The sequence below is a fragment of the Seriola dumerili genome, unplaced genomic scaffold (genome assembly GCF_002260705.1).
Source record: "Seriola dumerili isolate Sdu_G_001 unplaced genomic scaffold, Sdu_1.0 BDQW01000088.1, whole genome shotgun sequence".
Lineage (NCBI taxonomy): Eukaryota > Metazoa > Chordata > Actinopteri > Carangiformes > Carangidae > Seriola > Seriola dumerili.
Window position 1 is genome coordinate 173,984 of NW_019174343.1, and position 6,000 is coordinate 179,983.

At 40.3% G+C, this 6,000-nt stretch overlaps 1 long non-coding RNA gene across 1 annotated transcript in view; it reads left to right on the top strand.

Moving 5' to 3' along the window:
- The window catches only part of LOC111221966, a 46,374-nt gene extending 40,923 nt beyond the window's left edge, over window positions 1-5,451 (top strand). Inside the window, exon 3 of the long non-coding RNA XR_002665106.1 lies at window positions 5,430-5,451. This is a non-coding gene — a long non-coding RNA (uncharacterized LOC111221966). The remainder of the gene's footprint in view (window positions 1-5,429) is intronic.
- Window positions 5,452-6,000: the final 549 nt, after the last annotated feature.

The following is a 6,000-nucleotide window of genomic DNA, read 5'->3' on the forward strand; positions in this document are numbered from 1 at the left end:
TAGAGATAGGGTGAGGAGCTCGGTCATCCGGGAGGGTCTCGGAGTAGAGTCGCTGCTCCTCCATGTCGAGAGAAGCCAGTTGAGGTGGTTCGGGCATCTGGTGAGGATGCCTCCTGGACGCCTCCCTGGGGAGGTGTTTCGGGCATGTCCCACCGGGAGGAGACCTCGAGGTCAACCAAGGACACGCTGGAGGGATTATATCTCTCGGCTGGCCTTGGAACGCCTCGGGATTCTCCCGGAGGAGCTGGTGGAAGTGGCTGGGGAGAGGGCCGTCTGGACCTCTCTGCTGAGGCTGCTGCCCCCGCGACCCGGATCCGGATAAGCGGGAGACAACGAAACGAAACGAAAACGAAACATTTTGACAGGTGAACTCTGTGTAATACTTTAAATTGTATAATTTGTAGCCTTGCACAAGGTGTACCTGAATGTATTCTATTTATAGCCTCATCCCACCTCTGATCTGTGAAAACTACCCCCAGCTCTTGCTCCCAAGCAATAATAGTTTTAGCATGAGAATGAACATTGAAAACCAAGAGTTCTTCGTATATCTTGGATATAAGTGATTTCCAATGTGGTTTTAGAGTCAAAAGGTCCTCCCACGGCTGGTTAGCGGGGATGGAAGGGAAGCATGGAAAATGAGAGGCGGTACATTGTCTAACTTGAATGTAACAAAGCAAACGTGGTACAGGCAAATTAAAGTCTGAGGATAGATCTGAAAAACTAGCAAAAGTTCCATCTTTGTAGAGGTCTCTAAACAACTTAATGCCTCAGTTCTGCCACAACATGTAGGTGGCATCAAAGGATGATGGGGGAAGAAAAATGATTCTTCACTAATAGCATCATTGTGGAGGTTGACATAAACTTAAAATAGCGCCTAAACTGATACCAAATCCTAGGGGTAGACAGCACCACAGGGTTGCTTGTAAAGTTGATAGGGTTGGTGGTGAGAAGGGCGCACAGGAAAGATGAGGAACACGATTGACCCTCCAGCCTACACCACAACAAGCGATTGAGACCAATAACTCAATTTATGAATATGTGCTGACCAATAGATCAAGTGTCATTGGTGTAAACGCTTGCCTGGGGGGAGGTGTATAGAAGTTGAATCCATGATATAAATCTGTTCCCAGATCCAAACTTGTGCAGTACTGCAAAAAGCTTGTTCCATTCAACTCGATCAAATGCCTTTTCTGCATCAAGCGCAATAACAACTTCAGTAGTTAGAGAAGAATGTTTATAGAAAATTACATTCAAGAGCGTTTGAATGTTAAAAAATAGTTGACGCCCTTTAATGACGTCGTTCTGTTCCTCTGATATGATACCTGGGAGAATCCCCTCAATACAAGTTGCTAAGGCTTTAGCCAAAATTTTGATATCCACATTTGAAAAAGAGAGAGGTCTATAAGAAGCACATGACGTAGGGTCCTTCCCTCTCTTTAGGAGGAGGGTAATGGATGTCTGAGTTAAGGTAGGGGGCAATGAGCCACGTTCCAGGGATTTGTTATACACCAAAATAATAAGGAGAGCTAGTTTATTAATGAATTTTTGTAAAGAACTCAACTGGAAATCCGTCGGGACCAACCGCTTTATTACTTTGCATGGCTTTAATAGAGGATATAATTGACTATTGTTGTAATAAGATCATATTCTGCCTGCAAATCTAGCTGTGGCTTTTGCAAGGCTGGGGTTTAACCGCTTGCAATTTTTTGGTCTGTATCGTGGATTTTAGTTGTTAGCTTGTACAATTTAGCCTTACAGATCTTACTAGAATATGCTGAATAGGAAATAATTGGCCCACATAGATATGCTTTAAGTGATTCCCTTAATAGAAATGAATAGACAGAATCATTTTTATTGATAGCAATGAAGTCATCAGTTGAGGATGAGATAAAGTCATTGCCTTGTCGGACAGCAAAAGAGAATTAAACCTCCAGGCAGATGAAAAGCGGGGTCGGTCCAGAAATTTAATGTTTACACTTACAGGAGCGTGGTCTGAAATGACAATAGGATGGTATTCAGAGGAAGTCACTTTGGAGATAAGCAAACTATCAATAAAAAAATAATCAATACGGGAATATGACAGGTGAATGTGTGAATAAAAAGAAAATTCCTTAGTTTGTGGATTATAAAATCTCCAGGGATCAACAAAGCCATTTTTGAGCATAAATTCCAAGATTGATTTGGACAAGAAGGATTAGGCCTGAGTTCAGGGGTTCGAACGGTCCAAGATGGGGTCAATAACAAAGTTCAGATTGCCACCCAATGTCAAGAGGTGGGTGTTTAAGAAAGGTAGGTTACTTCACCAAAAATTCCCCACAAACTGTCTGCAGTAATCAAATATCTGCCATTTTTATCAGCTATGATCCTAGAGGGAGTAAATTGGACCCTTTTATTAACCAAAATGATTTCTTACCAAAACAGGGTAAGGAAAGGGGGAGTAAGTAAACAAAAAAAAATAAAAATAAATAAAATTAAAATATTAAAAAAAAAAAGAAATACAGAGACACAACTCAACACCAACAGTCCGCCCAAACCCACCTCCCTCCCGTATATCAAGTGTTCCCATCTCCAAACGACAGGAACAGCCGTGCAGACTCAATAGGAGCAAACCTCCAAAGAGTGGTGCTGAATGTGCTGAGTATAGCTAAATCTAACAGGGAAAACCTTGCAGAGTAGTGAACTTTAAAGTATATTTTTGGGCTTTTTATGCCTTTATTAGATAGTACAGTAGAGAGAGATGGGAAATGGGGAGGGAGAGAGAGGGGGAATGACATGCAGTAAAGGGCCGTCTGATGCAGGATTCGAAACGGGGCCAACTGCGGCAAGGACTGTAGCCTCTACATATGGGGCACCTGCTCAACCCACTGTGCCACTTGAGTAGTGAACTTTAAACACAGGCACACACAAAAATAACCCCCCCAAAAACAACAACAACAAAAACAAACACAAAAACATTCATGTGAATCAGTACAGTCACTATTGAAAAAATACACTATGTACAATAACCTTAAGAGCTTGGAGAACCATGGGGTATAAAGATAAAAGAAAAGAATGGATAATAAAGCACAAGAGTATTCAAACTACCATAGACTCCTCTATTTCACTTTTAAACAATTACATTATTGTAATCCTAGGTAAACAGAACTGGCCCTATACAGAGTGAAATGTTTTGAAATAGATAGCATATAGTCTACAATGAGTGAAAACAATTCATCCCAATATTGAATATGATAATAGTGAGGGAAAAAGAATTGATAATGTTGAAATAACAAAAACTAAGGGCAATACTGCCCTTGCCCCTATGTAGTCAAAGACATGTAAAACCTCAATAAATCAATATAGCTTTATAGCTGACTGTATCAGCTCTGCTCATGACCTAGTCAGTGTTCCAGTGGGGGGTGGGGGGGGGGTGTCTCATGGCATGCTACATCAGTAGACTCACCGGTCGGGAGACATGGATCAGACATTAAGGTTAAAACAAGCATCACAAAAAGCAATAGTGCAGTTGCTACTTGATTATGTGGTATATGTATATACAGTGCCTATAGGAAGTCATCGTACCTTGTGAAAATCTTTACCTTTTGCCAGATTACACCCTGGAAATGAACTTTTTGAGCTGTATGTACACATTATAACCCTCATAATCAGGTGTGTGAAAGTGAAAATAACATCTTAAAAATTCTGGACAATGTAATTAAAATTAATTAGACAAATTCCCTTTTCTAACCCTGATATTCTAGTTTTGCATTTCTTAATATTTTTCAGAGCTGTCGCTTTTTTTGTCGGTCATTTGATGCTGTGTAGGAAAATTAGTAAAGAAATCTTTTTTTAAATGAGTTTTGATTTCAACTTGTACAACAAATAAAGTAACTATTTCAAATAGGTATGATGATTTTCTATAGGCACTGTATATGTATATATATATATATATTCACAATGTGCCACTTTGTTTAACTTGAAGTGGTAATTCATTCCATTAAAAAACAGGTCATGTCCATATAGTACAAAATAGGGTGCAGAGGTGGGTAGAGTAGCCAGAAATTGTACTCAAGTAAGAATACTGCTACTTTTGAATTTTATTACTCAAGTAAAAGTAAAGAGTAGTCACCCAAATATTTACTTGAGTAAAAATAAAAAGTATGTTGTGAAAAAACTACTCAAGTACTGAGTAACTGATGAGTAACCTGTTTGTTTAATGATGATGGCAACAAATAATGCACAAAAACATAAAAATAGCAATGAACAAATTCAGAGCCAAGAATATCTCTTAAGCAACTAAAACAATAATAAATTAAATAATAATACATTAAAATAAAATAAATTAAGGCAAATTGAGCCACAATAACTTAATAACAGCACAATAGGCTCAGTAGGCAGAGATTACAAAGGAAAAGAACAAGTTAGCCTTTACGCAAACCATAAACTCTGATAGGTGTGGGCCGCACCTGGGAACACACTGTGCACTTCTGATTGGTGTTTGTATGCATGCGTGCATGTGTGTGCATGTGTGAGTGTGTGTGCGTGTGTGTGTGTGTGTATTTATCTGTCTGTCTATGAGGCTGCAGTGCGTTAATAAATTTCCCCACACTATGTACATTTGACAGTGTTTCATAGCAGGGCGGCTAACATCAGCCTATGGTGACAGCCAAAATATCTACTAACGTTACTTACCGTCAAATTTGACATTGAGTTTATGTAAGCTGAAATGTCCACTTGTTTGGGGAGACACATATGACAACACATTACATAACTGTTTTTTTTGGTTGTCTGAAGCGTGAACATCAATTTTATGTGAGGCCAGGGGTGTTCTTCCTCTTCTGGTTGTCGCGAAGCACTCGTTGTTGTCTCTGCCATTGTGTTCTGCTTCTTTGCTGCCGGTGTTTGCCGCTGAAAGTTTGTGTGCAGTTAGTCATGTGACCGCCTGGCTCTGTTTGATTGGTGAAACGGAGTCAAACGTCACCAGTGACTGCGTCTGATTGGTGAAACGCAGTCATGCGATGGATCCTACTTTGGAGGTCTCTGACAAACCAAAACAAACAAAGCGTGCATTAACAGATTGATAAAAATATGTAGCGAGTAGCGAGCGTAATGTAGATAAATGGAACGGAGTAAAAGTAGCGCTTCTTCTTCACAAATATACTCAAGTAAAAGTAAAAAGTATGTTGCATTAAAACTACTCTTAGAAGTACAATTTATCCCAAAAGTTACTAAAGTAAATGTAACAGAGTAAATGTAGCGCGTTACTACCCACCTCTGATAGGGTGTAAGTCTGGCTGTTGTTTGTGGCAGGTTATAAATCATCTGCTAAGGTGGTCCTGTGGGCCCAGGAACCCTGAGAGGGTCAGGGGCAGTAGGTTAAATGATCTGGAAATAAAGTTTTCAAAGGAAAGAAATATTACGATGTAACCTGATGTGTCATTTTACCACAGTCATGCAGGAGCTGAGAAGAACACCTGGAAAACCAGGAGGGACCTTCTTACTTCTGGAACCAGCAGTGACTGGCAGCCTTTGAACTCCTTGAAGTCTACATGGTGTGCTCAGGTCTGTGAACTGAGCCAATCCCTGAATACACATGCTGTCAATGGCAGGCTCACAGAGGGCTGGTAAAGAGTAGGTAAAACCTGTATGGATCTGTTTACACATGGCCTACCACCAGGACTTGTCCTGTTATGATGGTCATTCAGACTGTGGCTGTTCTGGTCAAGCTACAACATTAGTGAGGACACCAGCTACGTTTTAACCAGCAGATGTCACTGCTGAGCTTTCTAATCATTACATCTAGGTTTCCAAACTAGCCACCGCAGACTCCCTGATGCTTAGTCCCTGCAGGGGATCAACAGACCCTGCACAGTACTATTGACATGGGCACAAGCAATGATATTAATATGCCAACACCACATCAGTGAGATTCAGGTGAACAGAGCTCACAAGAAACAACATTGATCTAGATGAGATGAATCATATATTAAAATATATATATTTTAGCACAGTGCCAGGGCA